Below are 25,934 nucleotides of genomic sequence, written 5' to 3'. Positions count from 1 at the left end.
TACTTAAAATACTTATTGCTACTAATATAAGTTAATAGATTTTATTTTACTTAGCCAAACATATGAAACTAATTATGATTTATTTTGATATATAATAATTGTAGACACTTCAACATATATTAATTCAATCTATTTTTATTGTAAGCTCTATATAAAATAATCAATAGTTGATTGATGTGGGTCAGTATTATTTAGTAATAAATAAAAATAAAATAATTTTTCCTGAATCATCAAAAGTTTCATAAGCACAAAACATAGAGAATAAGAACTTAAAATAAAATCAAAATGTTTACCACATAATATAATTTTTCTCAAGTTCTTCTGTTTTAATATCAACACTTATTAAATGACATGTAATATATTTACCAGTCTTTAATGTTGGATAAAATAATATTTTTAACATTCTTCATTATTTTCTAACACGTTTTTATACTTTCCTACATAGAAGGTTTATACAATCAAAAGGTACTCTGTTCAAATATTTCTTTTCCATAGACTACTTATATTTTGCTTTACTTTAAAGTCAATAAGTGATGTGCCACATTACAACTTTATAAATTAAACCACCTGCTTGTTGAAAATTATATAAATATTAAGGAGTCCTCATTTATGAAATATCTTGTTTAACATAACTCTGCATACACATGTTTCACCATAACAAAAATAACGGAAAATTTGTGAGTGTCCGAAAAATCATCATTATAGCATTTAGTAATCTTATACTATTTTAAGTAAAACCACCATTGAGGACAAGCAGTAAGGAGAGTTATTTCAAAAATATTAACACACATTTTACTAATGAATATAAACTTAAATTAAAAAAAAATAGCATCCAAAGGCACCTTGTGAGGTGGCTCACGAGGTTCAGTGCCCAACTCTTGATTTTGCTTCAGATCATGATCTCACTGTTCATGAGTTTGAGCCCCACATCCGGCTCTGTACTGACAGCATGGAGCTTACTTGGGATTCTCTGTCCTCTCTCTCTCTCTCCCCGTCCCCTACTCATACTTTCTCTGTCTTTCTCAAAATAAGTGAATCAACATAAAAAAACATAGCACCCAGTGTGAAAATGGTGTAATAAAAAATATATGTTCCTTACAGGAGTATAAGTTGGTGCAACTTTTATAAACAGCATTTGGTAATATGTAGCATGGTTTTTATTTATTTATTTTTAATTTTTTAATGTTTTTATTTATTTTTTTTTAATTTTTTTCAACATTTTTTATTTATTTTTGGGACAGAGAGAGACAGAGCATGAATGGGGGAGGGGCAGAGAGAGAGGGAGACACAGAATCGGAAGCAGGCTCCAGGCTCTGAGCCGTCAGCCCAGAGCCTGACGCGGGGCTCGAACTCACGGACCGCGAGATCGTGACCTGGCTGAAGTCGGACGCTTAACCGACTGCGCCACCCAGGCGCCCCAATGTTTTTATTTATTTTTGAGAGAGACAGAGACAGAGCATGAGTGGGGGAGGAGCAGAGCGAGAGGGAGACACAGAAGCCAAAACAGGCTCCAGGCTCCGAGCTGTCAGCACAAAGCCTGGCATGGGGCTTAAACCCACAAACTGTGAGATCATGACCTGAGCTGAAGTCGGACACTTCGCTGACTGAGCCACCCAGGAGCCCCTGTAGCATGGTTTTTAAAATGACTTAGAAACAATGAAGATAGAACACCATGTGGCCATTAAACATCATGTTTTATAATATTTGCAATTCTCATGATAAAACAGTAAGAGAAAATTGAAGATCAGGGATTGAGGATGATAAAACAGTGTAGGAGGACTCTAGGCTCACCTTGGCCCATGATAGCAACTATATAACTATCAAAACATCCTAAATATTCCAGAAATCAACCTGGGAACTGAGAGAAAAACTCTACACCTAAAGGGAAAGAAGAGGCTGCATCAAAGAAGGTAAGAAGTGAGGAGATGTAGTTTAGGGGAGAAATAGATACTGTCTGCTATAAAGGGGAGGGAGCCATGGTCATAGAGAAGGACAGAAAGGAGAGGAGCACACTGAAGAATGGGCAAGGAGAATGTTTCCCCATAGATATTGTCTTGGAAATTAAGAATTTTGAATTTTGTGAGTTTTATCAATCAACCAGATTTAAAGCCTAGAGTTCCAAAGGTCAATGAGCATGACTGGGATAGAGACTAGAGGGCGCTGTGCTGCTCTTGGAGAGGAGGCAGACAAACAATCCTAGGGCATAAAGCTTGGAAGCAGCAATCTGAGGAGTACCTGTGACACACAGTGGGAAGATTATTTGCGCTTCTGAGAGCATGTCCCAGAGAGCCATCATTTACTGAGACACCTGTCCTGGAACAAAAGAACTGTCCAGTGATATTACTTTTCACCACCTCTCACCATAAACACAGAGCCATCTGTGGGAAGCAGCACAACAGGACACTGGTTGCCTAACATACTTACACTAAACCTCACACTTCTATACTCTTGTGGAACTGCCTTTTCATCACACTTGCCTGAGTCCCAGTGTGGTGGGCTCCTCCACCAGAAGACTAGCACAAACTGCTGCCCAAATTAACTCTCCATAACCTGGAGTTCTGCAGGGCCTCAATTCTGGTGGAGGAAAAAGCAGACCAGAGTGCACCTAATTAAAACTTGCCACATTCAGGCAGAGGACCAAACATTGCCTACAGCAGGCAAGGAGAGCCTCTGCAGACAATTTCCCTGAAGGATAGAGCATCCAGAACACAACAGGAGAGTGCATGCAGCACACACTGGAAACACTACCTTACATACCAGGCTTTGAGCACTACATGACATCTTCTTCATAAGGCCACTACTTTCAGGAACAGTAGACATTACTGGATTTTCTAATGCAGAGAAGCAGGCAGAGACGTAGACAAAATGAGAATACAGAGGACTTTATCCAGGATAAAGAACAAGAAAAGGCCACAGCCAGAGATCTAAGCAAAACAGATAAAAGGAATATGCCTGATGGAAAATTGAAAGCAATGATCTTGAGGAAACTCACAGGACTTAAGAAAATAATGAAAGACATTATTGAAATCATTACAAAAGATAAAATAGTGAGAAATGAATTGGTCGTAGATGAAGAGGGAAAAATGAGATTATAAACATGTTGATGCAATGAAGAGCAAAATGGAAGAAGCAGAGGAATGAATTAACTTAAAAGACAAAGTAATGGAAAGCATTGAAGCTTAACAAAAGAGAGAAAGAATTATGCAACATGAGAACAGATGTAGGGTGCTCATTGATTCCATCATATGTAATAACATTCATATTATAGGAGTCCCATAAGAATAAGAAAGAGAAAAGGAAGTATAAAATTTATTTGAAGAAATAATAGTTGAAAACTTCCCTAATATAGGGAAGGAAACAGACATCCAGATTCAAGAAGCACAGGGAACTCCCAACAAAATCAACAAAAATAGGGCAGCAAAAACATACTGTAATTATTTGCAAAATACAGTTATAAAGGAAAAATCTTAAATGTAGCAAGAGCAGAAGATGCCATTAACATGGAAGGTAAAACCCTTACGTCTAGCAGGAGAGTTTTTATCAGAAATGGGCAAGTCAAAAAGTGCAGAATGGGAAAAATCTGAAGCCAAGAATAATATATCTAGCAAGTTTTAATTCACCATAGGAGGAGAGATAGAGTTTCTCATACACGTTAATTCCTGGGTTATAGGGTGGTTTAATATTTGCAAATCAATCACTGTGTGGCATCACATTGCAAAATAACGGATAAGGATCATATAAACATTTCAATAGATGGGGGAAATGCATTTGGCAAAGTAAATCCATTCATGATAAAACCCTAAACAAAGTAGGTTTAGAGGGAACATACATTCAACTTAAGAAAGGCCATGTATGAAAAACAAACACGTAACATCATTCTCAATTGGGAAAACTGAAAACCTTTCCTCTATGGTCAGGAAGAAGGCAGGGATATCCACTCTCACCACTTCTATTAAACATAGTACTAGCAGTCCTAACCACAGCAATCAGACAACACAAAGAAAAAAAAAAGCATTCAAATCTGCAAGGAAGAAGTCAAATTTTCACTCTTTGCATATGATATGATGCTGTATATAGAAAACACAAAAGAATCCATCAATAAAATCCTAGAACTGATACACAAATTCAATAAACTCATGGAATACAAAATCAACATACATTAATCTATTTCATTTCTATAGACCAATAATGAAGCAACAGAAAAAGAAATCAAGGAATTTATAACATTTACAGCTATACAAAAACCCATAAGATAACTAGGAATAAACCTAAACAAGGAGTTGAAAGATGTGTACTCTGAAAACTGTAAAACACTGATGAAATAAATCAAAGATGAAACAAAGAAATGGAAAAACATTCCATGCTCATGGATTGTAAGAACAGATATTGTTAAAATGTTTTTAATATCCAAAAAATCTACACATTTATGCCATCCCTATCAAAATACCAACAGCGTTTTTCACAGAGCTGCAAAACACACAATCCTAAAATTTGTATGGAACCACAGAAGATCCTGAATTGGCAAAGCAATGTTGAAAAAGAAAGGCAAGTCTGAAGGTGTCACGATTCTGGACTTCAAGTTATATTACACAACTGTACTGATCAAGACAATATGGTACTGGCACAAAAATTGACACATACATCAACGCAACACTTTACAAAACCCAGAAAAATCCCCACAACTATATGGCTGATTAATCTTTGACAGAATAGGAAAAAAATACCTAATGGGAAAAAAACAGTCTCTTCAAAAAATGGTGTTGAAAAAACTGGACAGCAACATGCAGAAGAATAAAACTGGACCACTTTATTACACCATACAGTAAAATAAATTCAAAATGGATTAAACACCTAAATGTGAGACAGGAAGCCATTTAAAATTCTAGAAAACACAGGCAAGGGAATAAAAACAAAAATCAACTATTTGGACCTGATCAGAATAAAAAGCTTCTTCACAGCAAAGGAAACAATCAACAAAACCAAAAGGCAAACTACAGAATGGGAATAGATATTTGCAAATGACATATCTCATAAAAGAGTTAGTACCAAAAATATATAAATAGCTTATAAAACTCAAACCCCCTCAAAAAAGTATATAATCCAGTTAAAAAATGGGCAAGGCATGAATAGATATTGTTTACAAAAGAATACATACAAATAGCCAACAAACACATGAAAACAACAAGTTCAACATCTTTGATCATCAGGTAAATAGAAACAAAAGTTACAATGAGACATCACATCACACCTGTCAGTATGGCTAAAATCAACAACACAAGAAAACAACAGTTGTTTTAATGCATGTGGAAAAAAGGGAACCATCTTGCACTGTTGGTGGGAATGCAAACATGTGTGGCCAAATTTGAAAACAGTATGGAAGGTCCTCCAAAATTTAAAAATAGGAGTGTGGTATGATCCAGCAAGTGCACTGCTAGGTATTTACCCAAAGAGTACAAAAATACTAATAGAAAGGAATACGTACATCTTGATGTTTAATTGCTATAGTATCTACAATAGCCAAATTATGGAATCAGCCCATGTGTCCACGAGCTGATGAATGGGAAAAGAAGAGGTGAGATATATATATAATTTGGAATACTACTCAGCCATAAAAAGAAAGAATTGCCATTTGTAATGACATGGATGGACCTAGAGTATTAATGTTAAACAAAGTAACTCAGTCAGAGATAAACAAATACCATATGATTTAACTCATATGTGGAATTTAAGAAACAAATGAGGAAAGGAAATAAAAAGAGAGAGAGGCAAACGAGGAAAGACTCTTATCTATAGAGAACCATCTAATGGTTACCAGAAGGGTGGCGGGTGGGAGAATGGGTTGAATAGGTGATGGGGATTAATAACTGCACTTGTAGTGATGAGCACAGGGTGTTTTATGCAAGGGTTGAACACCTGAAACTAATATTACACTGTATGATAACTAACTGGAATTTATTTTTAAAAAAACTTTAGAAAAATTAGTTTCCCAAATACAACAAAAAGTGAGTTTGTGACCACAAAACCAGCACTATAACAAATATTAAAGGGGACCTCTTGAGTGTAAAGGACAGACACAAAGTGACAGCTAAAAGGCAGGAAACTCAAAGAAGTAAAATAAATATTTATATAAAAGTCAAAGAACTAAGAAAAAAAGAATAAATAATAGAATATAACATATAGCTAAAACGTGGAGAGGAGAGGAGAAGAGAAAATGTTCAACTTAAATGACCATCAACTTATAAACTTCAATATGTCCAAGAGTTTAGATGAAAACTTAATGGTAACCACATATCAAAAACCAGTAACAAACATTTAAATTATAAAGAGAAAGAAATCCATATATTTCTAAACAAATTTAATAAAACATGGAAAAAAGACAAAACAGGATCTGAAAAATCTTCAGAAAGAATCTCAAAACAAAAAAATAAAATAGCAATAAATACATATCTTCAATAATTACTTTGAATGAAAGTGGACTAAATGTTCATACCAAAAGAAATAGGGTGACAGATGGGTAAAAAACAACACCCATCTGTATGCTGTCAGTAAGAGACTCAATTTATTTTTTTTAGGTTTAATGTAAATTCCAGTTAGATACCATACAGTCCAATATTAGATTCAGGTGTACAATTTAGTGATTCAACACTTACATACAACACCCTGTGTTCATCACAACAAATTCCCTCTTTAAACCCCATCACATAATAAACCCATCCCTGCAGCCACCTTTCTCCTGGTAACTATCAGTTTGTTCTTTATAGTTAAGACTCTGTTTCCTGGTTCTCCCCTCTTTTCTTCACCATGTGTTCCTTCGATTTCTTTTATAAATTCCACACATGAGTGAAATCATATGGAATTTGTTTATTTCTGACTTATTTTGCTTAGCATAATACTGTCTATTTCCATCCACATCGTTGTAAATGTCAAGATTTTATTGTTCTTTATGGCTGAGTAATATCTAATTATAGATACATACCACATCTTCTTTATCCATTTATCAGTCCATAGACATTTGGGCTCTTTCCATAATTGGTCTATTATTAATTTCTCTATAAACATTGGGGTGCATGTATCCCTTCAAATTAGTATTTTTGTAACATTTGGGTAAATACCTAGTAGTGCACTTACTTGATTGTAGAGTCATTCTATTTCTAAATTTCTGAGGAACCTCAATACTGTGTTCCAGAGTGGCTACACCAGTTTCCTTTCCAACCAAACTATAAGAGGGTTCGCCTTTACCTGAATCCTCAACACCTATTGCTATTGTGTTGTTGATTTTAGCCATTCTGACTTATGTGAGGTGATATCATATTGTAGTTTTGATTTGCATTTCCCTCATGATCACTGATGTTGGGCATCTTTTCATGTATATCTTAGACATTTGTATGTCTTCTTTGGAAAAAATGTCTATTCATGTCTTTTGTCCATTTTTTAACTGGATTATTTGGTGTTGGGGTGTTGGTATATATAAGCACTATACACATTTTTAATACTAATGTTTTATCAAATATGTCAACGGCAAATACCTTCTCCCATTTTGTAGGCTGCCTTTTCATTTTGCTGACTGTTTCCTTTGGTGTCCAGAATTTTTTATTTTGATGATGTCCCAATAGTTTATTTTTGCTTTTGTTTCCCTTGTCTCAGGAGACCTACCTCGTAAGCAGTTGCTATGACCAATGTCAAGAAGGTTACTTCCTGTGTTCTTCCCTAGGATTTTAATTGTTTTCTGTCTCACATTTGGTCTTTAATCTATTTTTAATTTACGTTAGTGAATTGTATAAAAAGTGGTTCAGTTTCAATCTTTTGAATGTTACTTTCCGGTTTTCCAAACATCATTTGTTAAAGAAGCTGTCTTTATTACATTGCATATTCATACTGCTTTGTCCAAAATTAATTGACCATATAGCTGTGGGTTTATTTCTGAATTTTGTAATCTGTTGAATTCACCTTTGTCTTTATTTTTGTGCCAGTACCATAATGTCATGATCAGTACAGCATTGTAATATAAATTGAAGACTATAATTGTTATGCCTCCAGCTTTCTTTTCTTTTTCTAGATGACTTTGGCTGTTCAGGGTCTTCTGTGGCTCCATACAAATTTTAGGATTGTTTACTATAGCTCTGTGAAAAATGCTGGTGGTGTTTTAACAGGGATTGCATTAAATGTAGAGATTGCTTTGCACACTGAGCTCAGTGGAAGATGGCGGTGTGAGAGGATGCTGGACTCACCCCGTCCTGCTGACCACTTAGATTCCACCCACATATGCCTAAATAACCCAGAAAACCGCAAGAAGACTAACAGAATGGACTCTCCAGTGCCAAGTGTAGACCAGAGGCCCATGGAAGAGGGTAGGAAGGTCAGAGAGGTTATGCGCACTGCATGGACTGGCGGGACGGAGCCGGGGTGGTGGAAGGGCAGCCCAGCCAGCAAGGCAGAGCCCCCGAGTCTGGCTTGCAAAAGCAGAGGGGCTGGGTGGAGTGTGTTCTGACAGCCAGTGGGACTTAACATCTGGAATGTTGTAAGTCAACAGCTCTGCTGAGAGAGCGGGAGGGCTAGAGGACAATGGGAGGAAGAGATGTTGAGCCCCGGAGGACAGAGCTCAGTTTGGCGGGGAACAAAGGTGCTTGCCAGTGCCATCTCCCCCGCCAACCCCCAGCCAAAATCCCAAAGGGAACCAGCTCCCCTCATGGAAATTGCTTGCCCCCCACAAACACCAAACGCTGTGCTTCTGTGGATCCATCCCTCTGATGGGTCTGCCACCATCCCAGTGCCACAGGGCCCCTCCCAAAGCAGACCACTGAAGGTGAAGTGAGCTGAGTTAGCCCCTCCTTCCCCTGTGCACCTTGCAGAACCACCCCAGCTAATATGTCAGATCCAAAAGAAGCAGCACCACAAACCTGGCAGTGTGCAAGTAGCCCAGATAGGGGCCACACCACTCCACAGTGAGTCCTGCCCCTGGGAGAAGGGAAGATAAGGTACACACCAGTCTGACTGTGGACCCAGCAGTGGGCTGGGGGTAGAAGTCAGGTCCCACTGCGGCCCTTCCCACCAACGCAAGTGATTCCAAACAGCACAGAGAAAGAGCCCTGCAGTTCCCTGCCACTCCAGGTACTATCCAAAATGATGAAACGGAAGAATTTTCCTCAAAAGAAACTCCAGGAAGTAGCGACAGCAAAAAACTGATCTAAAACGATTTAAGCAATATAACAGAAAGTGAATTCAGAATAATAGTCATAATTAATCGCTGGTCTTGAAAAAAGTATACAGGACAGCAGAGAATCTATTGCTGCAGAGATCAAGGGACTAAGAAACAGTCAGGAGGAGCTAAAAATGCTATAAATGAGCTGCAAAATAAAATGGAAGTGACCACAGCTCCGACTGAAGAGGCAGAGTAGAGAATAGGTGAATGAGAAGATAAAATTATGGAAAAAGAGGAAGCTGAGAAAAACAGAGATAAAAAAATCCAGGAGTCTGAGGAGAGACATAGAGAACTAAGTGACATAATTAAATGAAATAATGTACCCATAAATGGGATTCCATAGGAGGAAGAGAGAGGGAAAGGTGTTGAAGGTGTACTTGAAGAAATCATAGCTGAGAACTTCCCGGATCTGGGGAAGGAAAAAGGCATTGAAATCCAAGAGGCACAGAGATCTCCCTTCACACATAACTTGAATTGATCTTCTGCATGACATATCATATTGAAACTTGCAAAATACAAGGATAAAGAGAAAATTCTGAAAGCAGCTAGGGATAAGCAGGCTCTAACATGTAAAGGCAGACCAATAAGACTAGTGACGGATCTATCTGCTGAAATTTGGCAGGCCAGAAAGGAATGGCAGGAAATCTTCATGTGATGAACAGAAAAATATGCAGCTGAGAATCCTTTATCCAGCAAGTCTTGTCATTTAGAATAGAGGGAGAGATAAAGGTCTTCTGAAACAAACAAAAAAAAAACTGAAGGAATCCGTCACCACTAAACCAGCCCTACAAGAGATCCTAAGGAGGATCCTGTGAGACAAAGTACCAGAGACATCGCTACAAGCATGAAACCTACAGACATCATAATGACTCTAAACCCATACCTTTCTATAATAACGCTGAATGTAAATGGACTAAATGCTCCAACCAAAACGCATAGGGTATAAGAATGGATAAAAAAAAAAAGACTCATCTATTTGCTGTCTACAAGAGACTAATTTCCGACCTGAAGACACCTTCAGATTGAAAGTGAGGGGATGGAGAACTATCTATCATGCTACAGGAAGTCAATAGAAAGCTGGAGTAGCCATACTTATATCAGACAAACTAGACTTTAAATTAAAGGCTGTAACAAGGGATGAAGAAGGGCATTATATAATAATTACAGAGTCTATCCATCAGGATAAACTAACAATTATAAATGTCTATGCACCAAATATGGGAGCCCCCAAATATGTAAAACAATTACGAACATAACCAACCTTATTGATAAGAATGTGATAATTGCAGGGGTCTTTAATACCCCACTTACAACAATGGATAGATCATCTAGACACAGGATCAATAGAGAAACAAGGGACCTGAATGATATGTTGGATCAAATGGACTTGACAGGTATATTTAGAACGTTGCATCCCAAAGCAATAGAATATAATTTCTTGTCGAGTGCACATTGAACATTCTCCAAGATAGATCACATACTGGGTCACAAAACAGCCCTTCATAAGTATACAAGAACTGAGATCATACCATGCATACTTTCAGACCACAATGCGATGAAGGTTGAAATCAACCACAGGAAAAAGTCTCGAAAACCTCCAAAAGCATGGAGGTCAAAGAACACCCTACTAAACAATGAATGGGTCAACCAGGCAATTAGAGAAGAAATTAAAAAATACATGAAAACAAATGAAAATGAAAACACAGCAATCAAAACTCTTAGGGATGAAGCAAAGTCAGTCCTGAGAGGAAAATACATTGCAAACCAGGCCTATCTCAAGAAACAAGAAAAATCCCAAATACAAAATCCAGCAGCACACCTAAAGGAAATAAAAGCAGAACATCAAAGACACCCCAAACCCAGCAGAAGAAGAGAAATAATAAAGATCAGAGCAGAAATAAACATACAATCTAAAAAAAAGTGTAAAGCACATCAATGAAACCAAGAGTTGTTTTTTTTTTGAAAAAATAAACAAAATTGATAAACTTCTAGCCAGACTTCTCAAAAAGAAAAGGGAGATGACCCAAATAGATAAAATCATGAATGAAAATGGAAGTATTACTACCAATCCCTCAGAAATACAAGCAGTTGTCAGGGAATACTATGAAAAATTATATGCCAACAAACTGGACAACCTGGAAGAAATGGACAAATTCCTAAACACCCATACACTCCCAAAACTCAAACAGGATGAAATAGAAGGCTTGAACAGACCCATAACCAGTGAAGAAATTGAATCGGTTATCAAAAATCTACCAACAAATAAGAGTCCAGGACCAGATGGCTTCCCAGGGGAATTCTACCAGACATTTAAAGCAGAAATCATACCTATCATTCTCAAGGATACCTATCCTTCTCTATGAAGCCAGCATTACTTTGATTGGTAAACCAGACAGATACCCAGTATAAAAAGAGAACTACAAGCCAATATCCCTGATGAATATGGATGCAAAAATTCTCATCAAGATACTAGCAAATCCAATTCAACAGCATATAAAAAGAATCATTCACCATGATCAAGTGGGATTCATTCCTGGGATGCAGGGCTGGTTCCACATTCGCAAATCAATCAATGTGATACATCACATTAATAAAAGAAAAGATAAGAACCATATGACCCTGTCAATCGAGGCAGAAAAAGCATTTGACAAAATTCAGCAAGTTCTTAATAAAAACCCTTGAGAAAGTCGGGATAGAAGGGACATACTTAAACATCATAAAAGCCATTTATGAAAAGCCCACAGCTAATATCATCCTCAATGGGGAGAAACTGAGAGCTTTCCCCTTGAGATCAGGAACACGACAGGGATGTCCACTCTCACTGCTGTTATTTAACATAGTGTTGGAAGTTCTAGTATCAGCAATCAGACAACAAAAGGAAATCAAAGGCATCAAAATTGGCAAAGAAGTTAAGCTTTCACTTTTTGCAGATGGCATGATATTATACATGGAAAATCCAATAGACTCCACCAAAAGCCTGCTAGAATGACACAGGAATTCAGCAAAGACGCAGTTTAAAAAATCAATGTACAGAAATCAGTTGCATTCTTAAACACTAATAATGAAGCAACAGAACGACAAATAAAGAAACTGATCCTATTCACAATTGCAGCAAGAAGCATAAAATACCTAGGGATAAACCTGACCAAAGATGTCAAAGATCTGTATGCTGAAAACTATAGAAAGCTTATGAAGGAAATTGAAGAACATATAAAGAAATGGAAAAACATTCCATGTTCATGGATTGGAAGAATAAATATTGTTAAAATGTCAATACTACCCAAAGCTGTCTACACATTCAATGCAATCCCAATCAAAATTGTACCAGCATTCTTCTCGAAGCTAGAAAAAGCAATCCTAAATTTTGGATGGAACCACAAAAGGCCCCGAATAGCGAAAGTAATTTTGAAGAAGAAGACCAAAGCAGGAGGCATCACAATCCCAGACTTTAGCCTCTACTACAAAGCTGTAATCATGAAGACAGTATGATATTGGCCCCAAATCAGACATATAGACCAATGGAATAGAATAGAAACCCCAGAACTAGACCCACAAAAGTATGGTCAACTCATCTTTGACAAAGCAGGAAAGAATATCCAATGGAAAAAAGACAGTCTCCTTAACAAATGGTGCTGGGAGAAATGGACAGCAACATGCAGAAGGATGAAACTAAACCAATTTCTTACACCATTCACAAAAACAAACTCAAAATGGATAAAGGACCTGAATGTGAGACAGCAATCCATCAAAACCCTAGAGGATAAAGCAGGGAAAAACCTCTCTGACCTCAGCCGCAGCAATTTCTTACTTGACACATCCCCAAAGGCAAGGGAATTAAAAGCAAAAATGAATTACTGGGACCTTTATCTTCTGCTGTGCAGAAGATAAAAAGCTTCTTCACAGCAAAGGAAACAACCAACAAAACTAAAAGGCAACCAACGGAATGGGAAAAGATATTTGCAAATGACATATCGGACAAAGGGCTAGTCTCCAAAATCTATAAAGAGCTCCCCAAACTCCACACCTGAACAACAAATAACCCAGTGAAGAAATGGGCAGAAAACATGAATAGACACTTCTCTAAAGAAGACATCCGGATGGCCAACAGGCACATGAAAAGATGGTCAACGTCACTCCTTATCAGGGAAATACAAATCAAAACCACACTCAGATATCACCTCACGACAGTCAGAGTGGCCAAAATGAACAAATCAGGAGACTATAGATGCTGAAGATGATTTGGGAAATGGGAACCCTCCTGCACTGTTGGTGGGAATGCAAACTGGTGCAGCCGCTCTGGAAAACAGTGTGGAGGTTCCTCAAAAAATTAAAAATAGACCTACCCTATGACCCAGCAGTAGCACTGCTAGGAATTTACCCAAGGGATACAAGAGTGCTGATGCCTAGGGGCACTTCTACCCCAATGTTTATAGCAGCACTGTCAACAATAGCCAAATTATGGAAAGAGCCTCAATATCCATCAACTGACGAATGGATAAAGAAATTGTGGTTTATATACACAATGGAATACTACGTGGCAATGAGAAAGAATGAAATATGGCCTTTGGTAACAACATGGATGGAACTGGAGAGTGTTATGCTAAGTGAAATAAGTCATAGAGAGAAAGACAGATACCATATGTTTTCACTCTTATGTGGATCCTGAGAAACTTAACAGACGTCCATGGGGGAGGGGAAGAAAAAAATATTAGAGTGGGAGAGAACCAAAGCATAAGAGACTCTTAAAAACTGAGAACAAACTGGGGGTAGATGGGGGTTGAGAGGGAGAGGACGGTGGGTGATCGGTATTGAGTAGGGCACCTTTTGGGATGAGGACTGGGTGTTGTATGGGAACCAATTTGACAATAAATTTCATATTTAAAAAAAGATTATTATTCAATAAAAAATAGATACTAAAAGTTTATTTATAGAAAAACAAAAAGGTTTATTGTGTTAAAGTAAAAAAAAACTGAGAACAAACTGAAGGTTGATGGGGGGTTGGAGGGAGGGGAAGGTGGGTGATGGGAATTGAGGAGGGCACTTTGGGATGAGCACTGGGTGTTGTACGGAAACCAATTTGACAATAAATTTCATATTAAAAATTAATTAATTAATTTAAAAATACTACATTAATTAAAAAAAATGATTGCTTTGCACACTAAAGACATTTTGCAATATTTGTTCTTCCAATCCATGAGCATGGAATATTTTTCCATTTCTTCATGTCCTATTCAATTCTTTTAACAGTATTTTATAATTTTCAGAGTACAGATCTTTTACCTCTTTGATGAGGTTTATTCCTAGTTATCTTATGGGTTTTGATGCAATTGCAAACGGGATCAATTCCTTGATTTCTCTATCTGCTTTTTCATTACTGGTGTATAGAAACATAACAGATTTCATTATTTTATTTTTTTTTTTATCCTGCAACTTTAGTGAATTCGTTCATCAGTTCTAGAAATTTTTTGGTGCAGTCCTTTAGATTTTCTATATAGAATATCATGTCATTTGCAAATAGTGAAAGTTTGACTTCTTCCTTGGTAATGTGTACACATTGTTTTCTTTTTTTTGTGATTTCTGTAGCTAGGACTTCCAGTAATATGTTGACTTAAAGTAGTAAGAGTTAACATCCCTGTCATCCTGATCTCCCTGTAGGAGAAAAACTCTCAGTTTATCCCTGTTAAGAATGGAATCAGCTGTGTGTTTTCATGTATGGCCTTTATTATATTGAGGTATAGTCCCTCTAAGCACTCTTTTTTGAGGGTTTCATCACAAATGGATGTTGTACTTTCTCAAATGATTTTTATGCATCTATTGAAAGAATCATATGGTTCATATACTTTCTTTTTTTAATACTGTATATCATTTTGATTGATTTGCAAATATGGAACCAATCTTGCAGCCCAGGAATAAATCCCACTTGATCCTGGAGAGTGAGTCTTTTAATGTACTGTGGAATTCATTTGATAGTATTTACTTGAGAATTATTGCATACATATTTATCAGGGGTATTTACTTGTGACTCATTTTTATTGGGGTCTTTAACTGGTTTTGGAATGAGGGTAATACTGGGCTCGTAGTATGAATTGTAAATTTTTCCTTTCTTTTGTTTTTTTTCTGGAATACTTTGAGGCAAATAGGTACTAACTCTTCTTTAAATGTTTGGTAGAATTACTGTGAAGCCATTTGTACCTGCACTTTTGTGTTGGGAAATATTTGATTACTGCTTCAATTCCTTTGCTGGTTATTTGTGTGTTCAATTTTTTGATTTCTTCCTCTTTCAGTTTTGGTAGTTTATATGATCTAGGAATTTATTCCTTCCAGATTGTCCAACCTGTTGCATATAATTTTTCATAATATTATCTTATAATTGCTTGTATTTCTGTGGTGTTGGTTGTTATTTCCACTCCCATTTCTTATTTTATTTGGGTCTTTTTGTCCCTTTTGATAAATGGCTAGGGGTTTATAATTTTTATTATTTGTTTTTCAAAAAACCAACACCTATTTTCCTTGATTTGTTCTATTGTTTCTTTGTTTTTAGATTATATATCATTTTAAGATTTTGTTAATGTTTTTATTTATTTTTGAGAAAAAGACAAAGCATGAGCAGGGGAGGGGCAGAGAGAGAGGGAGACACAGAATCTAAAGAAGGCTACAGGCTTTCAGCTGTCAGCACAGAGCCTGACACGGGGTTCAAACACACAGACTTGCTTGAACTCACAGACTGTGAGATCATGACCTGAGCTGAAGTCAGATGCTTAACCGATTGAGCCACCCAGGTGCCCCTAGTTTATATATCATTTATTTCTGCTCTAATCTTTGGTATTTCCCTTCTTTGCTCACTTTAATCTTCATTTGTTTTTCTTTTTCTAGTTGTTTAGTTGTAAGGTTATATTGTTTATTTGAGAATTTTCTTGATCCCTGTGGTAGGCCTGTATTAGTATATATTTCCTTTTATCACCGCTTTTAGCTGCATCCCAAATATTTTTGACTGCCATGTTTTCATTTTCATTTTTTTCTATGTATTTTTTTATTTCTTTAATTTCCTGGTTGACCCATTCATCCTTTATAGCATGTGGTTTAACCTCCATGTATTTCTCAGCCTTCTAAATTTTTTTCTTGTGGTTGACTTAAAGTTTCATAGCATTGTGGTCAGAAAATATGCATGATATGATCTCAATATTTTATATTTGTTGAGGCCTGGTTAGTGACATAATACATGATCCATTCTGGAGAATACCATACTTGCCTTTGAAAAGAATGTGTATTCTTTTGCTTTAGGATGGGATGTACTGGATATATATCTCTTATGTACATCTGGTCCCGAGTGTCATTCAAAACCACTGTTTCGTTTTTCATTTTCTGCTTAAATGATGTGTCTATTGATGAACGTGGGATGTTAAAGTCCCCTACTATTATTGTGTTTTATCAGTTATCTAGTTTATGTTTGTTGTTAATTGTTGTATATATTTTGGCCTTCCCAAGTTGGATGGGTAAATATTTACAATTGTTAGATCTTCTTCTTGGACTGTCCCTTTTATTATCATACACTGCCCTTCTTTGTCTCTTGCTATGGTATTATTAAAGTCTGTTATTTTTCTGATATAAAGTCTGTATATAAAGCCAATATTAAATTGTATTAAAGTCTGTTATTTTTCTGATATAAATATTGCTATTCTGGCTTTCTTTGAAGTCCATATCCATGTTAAATGTTTCTCCATCCCCTCACTTTCAATCTGCAGGTGTATTTAAGTCTAAAATGAGTTTCTTGTAGATAGCATATAGATGGGTCTTGTTTTTTGTTGTTGTTGTTGTTAATTTGTTAGTTTATTTTTTTTTAATTTTTATGTATATTTTTGAGAGAGACAGAGTGTGAGGGGAGGAGGGTCTGAGAGAAAGGGAGACACAGAATCTCAAACAGGCTCCAGGCTCTGAGCTGTCAAGCACAGAGCCCCATGCAGTGCTTGAACTCAGGAACAGTGAGATCATGACCAAGGCTGAAGTCATATACTTAACTGACTGAGCCACCCAGGTGTCCCTGTTTGTTTTTTTTATCCATTCTGACACCCTACGTCTTCTGGATGGAGATTTAAGTCCTTTTACATTCAGAGTAAGTATTGACAGATATGTATTTAGTGCCAGTTTATTACCTTTTTGTCATTTTTTTCTGGAAATTTTCTATGTCCCTTTGCTGTCTTTGTCTCTTTGGATCTTTCTACTCAAAGAGTCTAGTTTAATAGTTGTTACAAGTCTGGTTTAGTGTACATGAATTCCTTAATTTTTGTTTGTCTGGGAAACACTTTATCTCTCCTTCTATTATTAATGATATCTTTGCTGCATAAAGTATTCTTGGTTGCAGATTTTTCCTATTCAGCACTTTGAATATATCATGCCACTTTTTTTCTGGCTTGGCACATTTCTGTTGATATCACTGCAGCCAGCCTTATTGGTTTTCTCTTTTAAGTTAGGGACTTCTTTTGTTTTGCTGTTTTTAACATTTTTGCTTTATCACTGCATTTTACAAATTTAAATATATTATATCTTAGAGTTGGTCTGCTTTTGTTGGTTTTGTTGGGAATTCTCTGTGCCTCCTGGATTTAGATGTCTGTTTCCTTCCCCCAATAGGGAAGTTTTCAACTATTGTCTCCTGAAATACATTTTCTGATCACCTTTATCTATCTTATTCTCTTGGGACTTCTATAATATGAATAATATTACATTTGATGGTGTCACTGATTTCCCTAAGCCCAGTCTTGTGTTGCATAACTCTTCTACCCCTCATTTGTTTACCTTAATTATATTCCATTATTTTGTTTTCTATACCATTTATTCCTCTGCTCCTTCTAACCATGTGTACGTTGCATCAAGCCTGTTTCCAATTTCAGTTATTGCATTTTTCATTTCTGACTGATTCTTTTTTTAACTCTCTTATCTCTGCAGTAAGAGCATCCTGAAGTCTTCCATTCTTTTATTAACACCAGCAAGTATCTTTATGATTCTTTCTTTAAATTCTCCATCAGACATATTACTTATATCTGTTTAAATTATATCTCTGTGACCTTATCTTGTTGTTTCATGTAGGATGAATTCCTCCATTTTGTCATTTTGTCTATGTCTCTGCTTTCTTTATTTTCTGTGTTTTTTTTAGAATACTCTGTTATATTTCCTGTTACTAATAATATTGGCTTTATGAAGAAGTGGTCATATAGTGTCCAGGGCCTGGCACATCAGGGAGTATATTTTATGTGCTGCAAGCACTCTGCTGTTGTGTTTTGGCTGCTCTGTCCTCCGGGCCAGTTGTTTCCAGAGGCTCTTCTTGCCTTCAGTGGTCAGTGTTTTGTTCTTGCCCAGAATGTGGCAAAATTTAGCTAGGTGTTCTCTGGTTTGCATGTTAAAGCAGAACTTAAACTACTTCCCCTTGAATGGAAGCCCTACAGAATTCTATGGTTGGAAAACATGGTGTGGGCAAGTGTTTTTGCTTATCTTCTTGGGAAGGATATTGCCACACTGGGACTGAGGCAAGCTTGACTGAGAATGGCAGTACCACCAAAGCACAAGGGTGTGGGACTTGGTGTAAGCAGGTTAAGCAGCCAGTGGATATGTTGTACTGCTTACCAGCCAGCTCCTTTAGCCTTGGAGAGGAGACTTCATTAACACTGCATCTCAGAGAAGCACTCTGAGAAGTGTAAATAATTTCCCACCTGTGTGTCCCAGTCATTTTTCATATTGCTATTTCCACACTGTTTCTGGGTTGATTGCCTTTTCTCTTCTCTTCTCTTCTCTTCTCTTCTCTTCTCTTCTCTTCTCTTCTCTTTTCTTCAGGAACAGCACAGTGCGCTCTAGGCTCTATCCCAGCCACACCCACTGACATTTAAAACTCCAAGATTTTTTTTTAATTTATTTAAATTGAATTTAGTTAACATACAGTGTTATTTTTGTTTTCCAGAGTAGAAGTCAGTGATTCATCACTTACATATAATACCTATTTCTCATCCCATCAAGTGTCCTCCTTAATGCCCATCACCCATTTAACCCACCCACCCACTTTTCCTCCAGCAACCCTCAGTTTGTTAAAAGTCTATGCTTTGCCTCACTCTCTGTTTTTATCTTATTTTTCTTTCCCTTCCCCTATGTGCATCTGTTTAGTTTCTTAAATTCCTCATATGAGTGAAATCATATGATATTTGTCCTTCTCTGCTTGGCCATTTTGCTTAGCATAATACACTCTAGTTCCATTCACATTGTTGCAAATGGCAAGATTTCATTCTTTTTAATTGCTGAATAGTATCCCATTGTGTGTGTGTGTGTGTGTGTGTGTGTGTGTGTGTGTGTGTGTGTGTATATCACATCTTCTTTATCCATTCACCAGTTGATGGACATTTGGGCTCTTTCCACAGCTTGGCTATTGTTGATAATGTTGCTATCAACATTGGGGTGCATGTGGCCCTTTGAACCAACATTTTTGTATCCTGTGGATAAATAGTTCATAGTGCAATTTATTGGTCATAGGGTAATTCAATTTTAATTTTTTGAGGAAATTCCATACTGTTTTCCAGAGTGGCTGCAACAGTTTGTGTTCCCACCAGCATTGCGTTCCCCTTTCTCCACATTCTCACCCAAATCTGTTGTTTCCTGAGTTGTTATTTTTAGCCATTCTGACAGGTGTGAGGTGGTATCTCATTATGGTTTTGATTTGCATTTCCTTGATGATGACTGATGTTGAGCATCTTTTCATGTGTCTGTTAGTCATCTGAGTGTCCTCTTTGGAAAAGTGTCTGATCATGTATTTTGCCCATTTCTTCACTGGATTATTTGATTTTTGGGTGTCGAGTTTGAAAAGTTCTTTAGATATTGAATACTAACCCTTTATTGTATATGTCATCTGCAAATTTCTTCTCCTATTCTATCAGTTGCCTTGTAGTTTTGTTGATTGTTTCCTTCACTGTGTAGAAGCATTCTATGTTGATGAGGTCCCAATAGTTCTTTTTTGTTTTTATTTCCCTTGCCTCTGGAGACGTGTCCTAATTAGAAGTTGCTGCACCCGAGGTCAAAGAGGTTGCAGCCTGTTTTCTTCTTGAAATTTTGATGGTTTCCTGTATTACCTTTAGGTCTTTCATCCATTTTGAATTTATTTTTGTGTATGCTGTGAGAAAGTGGTCCAGTTTCATTCTTCTGCATGTCCCTGTCCAGTTTTCCCAGCATAATTTGCTGAAGAGACTATATTTTTTCCATTAGATACTCTTTCCTGCCTTGTTGAAGATTAGTTGGTCATAGATCTGTGGGTCCATTTCTGGGTTCTCTATTCTATTCCATTCACCTATGTGTCTGTTTTTGTGTCAACACCATACTGTCTTGATAATTACAACTTTGCAATATAGCTTGAAGTCTGGAATTTTGATGCCTTCAGTGCTGGTTTTGTTTTTCAAGATTACTTTGGCTATTTGGGGTCTTTTCTGGTTACATATAACTTTTGTGATTGTTTTTTCTAGTTCTGTGAAGAATGCTGATGTTATTTTGATAGGGATTGCATTGAATGTGTAGATTGCTTTGGATAATATAGACATTTTAACGATATTTGGTCTTCCAATCCATGAGCATGGAATGTTTATTCTGCTTCTTTATTTCTTCCTCAATTTCTTTCATAAGCTTTTTATAGTTTTCAGAGCACAGATCATTTTCCTCTTTGTTAGGTTTAAGAATATGGTGTGGGTAGAAGCCTGTGCTGGTCTTCTGCCATACTGGGACTGAGGCAAGCTTGACCTAGAAAGGAAGTCCCATCAGGGATCAAAGGTTTGGGTCTTGGTATAAGCAAGTTAGGCAGCCAGTGTGGAGTTTCCACAGGTGAGTCTATGTTTTTTGATGGGGGGGGGGGTCTGAAGGAAGTGGAGCTGAATGGATCCTCTGTCCCTGGAGATGGATCTCTCTGAACTGTGCCTCTCAAGGATGTGCTATAAGAAGAGGGAATAATTTTTCCACTATGTTTCCCAAGCATTCTTCACTTCACTATTTCCAGTCTGTTGGCCCCCAGATTGTTTGCTTGCCCTTTTTCAAGGAGTAGAGCAGTGCCCTCAAGGCTCTATCTTAGCCAAGTCCACTGATGTTAAAACTTCAGTCTTTAAGCCACTTTGGGTGCAAGAACTCAAGAATTCCTGACTCTTGTTTTCCCAGCCAATGGCTTTGGGGAAATATTCTCCTTCTGTATTCCCCTGTGTGCTACTTTCTTTCTCACCTTTCTCTCCCAAACTACATCTGCCCACTTCCTACCTTTTGGATGTGGTGTCTTCTCTCCTTGTAGTTGTGGAGTATGTTATGTGAATCTTCAGGTTGATTTCTTGAGCATTTAGAATGACTTGATAGTGATACAGTTGTGTTTGAAGGACAAGACAAGCCTAGGGTCTTCCTACTCCACCACCATCTTAGCTCTCTAACCTGAATATAGTATGCCTTTAAAAAATCCTATTTGGTCTTCTCTGAACTTTTTGGATATGTGGTTTGGTGTCTGCCATTAATTTTGGAACATTCTTGGTCAAAACCTCAAATATTTTTCTTTCATCTTCTTCTGTTAGTCTAATTACATTTGTTATATCTTTGATACTTTCCCACAGTTTTGAATGTTATGTTATTTTCTTAAAGTTTTTTTTTATTCTTTTTGTGTTTTGAGAATATTTTATTAACTTGTCTTCAAGTTCACTGATTCTTTCTTCAGCCGGCAAAATTGTACTAATGAGCCCATCAAATGCATTCTTCCTTTCTGTTATTGTTTCTGATTTCTAGCATTTTTTTTTTATTCTTAGAGATTCTTTGGCAGTGTATAGATTACCAATTTGCTGCTGAATTTTGTCAACTTATTCTATTAGAGTCATTACCTATTAACTATGATAATTTTATATTTATTATATAAAATTTCCAAAATCTGTCCTCTATGAATCTGGCTCTAAAACCGATTTTTTTTCTTCAAGCTTTGTCTTTTCTTACCATGCCTTGTAATTTTGTGTTGAAAGTTAGACATGTTGTATCACATAATAGAATCTGAGTTAAATAAGCTTTAATATAAAGATTTTTGATATCTGGCTAGAAGTTGGACTGCATTTGATGTTTACATTAGCTGCTTGTGCTAGAGGTTTTAATTCTTCTTGTGTTTTATTTATGTATCCTCTCTTAAGTTTTGGATTCTCTAATTAGTCTTTCTCAGAATATGTGTCTTACAGGTCTTTTTCAATAATCTACTGTTATGATAGTAGAGTCCTGTTGATTCAGTGGTAATAATGTGGAGAAAGGAAATGTTCCACATTTGACTAAATATCTGTCCTTTAATAGGCTTCAGCCTTAAGGATGTGATGTTCATGAATGTTTTTCCAGTAGTATTGTGTTTTATCCACTTCCTACTGTCTTCCTTGACTGCAGCATTCCCAATCTATTTCTCTGAAGGCCTAAGCTATACACCATATTTTTTTCCCATTAGATGAGACAGGAAGACTGGAGGCAGTTGCTGTGGGAAGGACCTCTTCTACCCTTGTAATATGGCTTCAAAAATGTTCTTGGAAGAAGATAGTAAGCATATTTTACCAGGTTTCTCTTCTTCCTATGGAAGAGCCTAAGAGGATATTTCTAGGATTTTTACTGTAAGAATCTAGTACAGTTTCTACAGGTAAAATTCATGAAATTGTGAGTCAACTTCCACACCTGTAACTCTCTATGTGATTCTCACTCTCCTTTTAGTCAACAGTCAGGATAAAGCATTTCATCAAAAAATACCATTTACGTGTTCATACCACTTTATGGCCCCCAAACTTTTAATGCATTTGTACAAATCTCAGTTTCTATATTCCTCTGAGTATGCCCAAATCTCCATATATTGGAGTGGTGACTTGTCCTGGAAACTCAGTTCTCTGATTGGTTCATGAAAAGTGCTGTTCAGGTTATCTTTTATTGTTTGTTTTAAACATGAAAATGTCCATTTCCAACCTTTTTATATGATGGAACTAATACTTGAAGTCCCTCCTTGTCTCTTTTTGCCTTCTCTCAGATTTCATAATAGTGAAATATTCAGTGTCAGGCAGATCTGTGTCCAATACCCATCTGTGCAAATTTCTAATAATCTTGAGTAACATGTTAAACTATTTAAGCCTCAGCCAAGTACGTACCAATGTATACTTTTTTTTTTAACTAGGTGGACAGGCATTGAATCATAAACTTGTAGGAATCAAAATACTCAGGAAATATGTTTGTATATCTCTTCAGAGTGAACTGCTCTTTTTCTTTCGTATACTCTTCGGAAAAGTAAGTTTGGGACAAAATTTCTTTCTGTAGTTATATGCATTTTTTAAAATTACTGTCAAATTTAACAGGTAATTTATAAATGGAATAAACATTACCATCTTTCAATGAAAATAGACAATGAATTTGAAAGAAAAACACAAGGTTCACTGAGACTAACTGATGAGTTAGGTGTATACAAAAAGGAGCTACTTGGAAGTAATTGTGTATTGTATACTAAGACAGATTTGATTGCTTTCCCAAAGTCCAGACTTTATCTAGATGTGAAATTGGATATATGTTTATCTATTTTAAAATAATACATTTGCTTGTATCATACTTTGATCTCTCTGTTTCCACTCCGAATCTTTGATAGCAAGAAATAATTTGATAAGATGAATTTGGTTTTATGTAAATAAATCACTAGGCTAATTTTGCATATTTACCTGTACCCATGAACATCAATGTATGCATATATTAGATTCCATCATCTTAAAATTGAAAGCATTTAGAGATTAAAATGTGTCTTTATTTTATTATGTCTTTTCTCACTATAACCCAGTAAGGCTGACAGATCATAACTTACAGTACCATTTTGCAGATAAGAATATTTACGTTCAGATATTGAACAATCTGCCATGTTCATTCAGGTATTATTAAATTTAGGCATACAGACTTTGAGGAAAGAAAAATCCAACGTGCTCTATGCACCTATATTCTGCTTCATCTGTATGTAATAGTGTGCATGCTTAAAGAACATCCTATTTTCTTGATGACAATAGTCGTGTTGTTTTACATTTTAGTAGCTCAATATTCTAATAACATAACAATACCTTCTTTGAGCTTATTTATTTTGAGAAAGAGTGAGAGTGAGAATGAAAAGGGCAAAGAAAAAGAGGGAGACAGAGAATCCCAAACAGGCTACATGCTGTGAGCACAGAGCCTGACACCGGGCTTGAACTCATAAACCATAAGATCATGATGTGAGCCAAAACCAAGAGTCGGATGCTTAACCAACTGAGCCACTCAGGTGCCACTTATACCAATACTTTTAAAATCTCTATTTACTTTCTAAGGTGCCTATACATCCATCAAATTACTTAATTCATAAAATTTATATATATATCAATGCTGATTATATTTCAGAAATTCTTCTGTTTGACGAATCAATTAGAAGAAAGGGAATTTCTGAACAAGAATGTAGATAATTTTTTTGATAAATTTGATGAAAAGATGTGATTGAAACAGTTCTGTATCAGTTGTACAATTCTGTGTTAGTCTTGATTATAAATTTAAATAAATATCAGTTCTCAAATTCTATATTTTGTCTGATTACTTTTGGCTATCAAAATACATTGAAGCAAGATCTTATATTCTCAGAGGCTGCATCCACACAGTATTAAAAACCAATCACCAACTCACTGGAATGGGTGTAAGCCAGGATATCAAGTGGAGTTAAAAATTATCTGATTGACATAACCAGCTTTTTAAAATTAAATTTTTGCAGTACAATTTCTGATCTTTATTACACATAAACTAGGTTTAAAAGTGCTTATTCTGGAGGTGCCTGGGTGCTTCAGTTAGTTCAGCATCTGATTTAGGCTTGGGTTATAATCTCGCGGTTCATGAGTTTGAGCTCTACATTGGGCTGCTGTTAGTGCAGCCCTAGCTTCAGATCCTTTGTCTTCCTCTCTCTCTGCCCCTCCCCCATTCATGCTCTCTCCCTCTTAAAAATAAATAAACATTTCAAAAAATCTGTTTATTCTGTATACATTTTTGCAAGTTGCACCACAATTATTGAGGAAAAAGTTGGAACATTAATTATGAAGTTGGAATTTTTCTTCATCACACTCAATTATCTTTAAAGAAAAATTTTGTATTTGCAAACACTAATTCATTGACTGTCCATCTTGTAGCAATTAATAAGGTACTTAATTCTTTAAATGATTTGAAAAATTGCAACAGAATCCATAATATACTATTATCATTTTATTTTATAAGGCACCACATTTTCTAATGCTCTGAAAAATGAAATTCATTTTCTGTTAAATTCTTGTGTATCTGGAAACGTGACTTAAATAAGAGCTTGGTTAGTTAGAACTAAATTTCAAAAACTTTGTCTTGCTTCTTTTTGATATGGATTTTTGACAATAAGTGAGGAGTGTAGGATTAAAAATAGAGAGAATAAGTATTTAAAGAATCTACAAGAATGTAGTTAAAGTCCAAATGAGCAATAAGCAATTTAACTTAGTCAATGTTGTGGGTCAAGCGCTATTAGAAAAGCACCTAAGGAACATAAACAGACACACAAAGTGTGTGTATGTGTTTGTGTGTGACAAATATGTCAAATTTAAACTTACATGATGATAAAATGATTGATGCTGGGATATAAGGAGAGTAGAAGGATAAATAGCCTGTGAAAACTAAGTGAAATCATGAAAGAAAGATGTATAATCTAGATTTTAGCTATTTTATTGAG

Source organism: Panthera tigris, chromosome X (genome assembly GCF_018350195.1).
Source record: "Panthera tigris isolate Pti1 chromosome X, P.tigris_Pti1_mat1.1, whole genome shotgun sequence".
Taxonomy (NCBI): Eukaryota; Metazoa; Chordata; class Mammalia; order Carnivora; family Felidae; genus Panthera; species Panthera tigris.
This window is presented reverse-complemented; position numbering follows the sequence as displayed.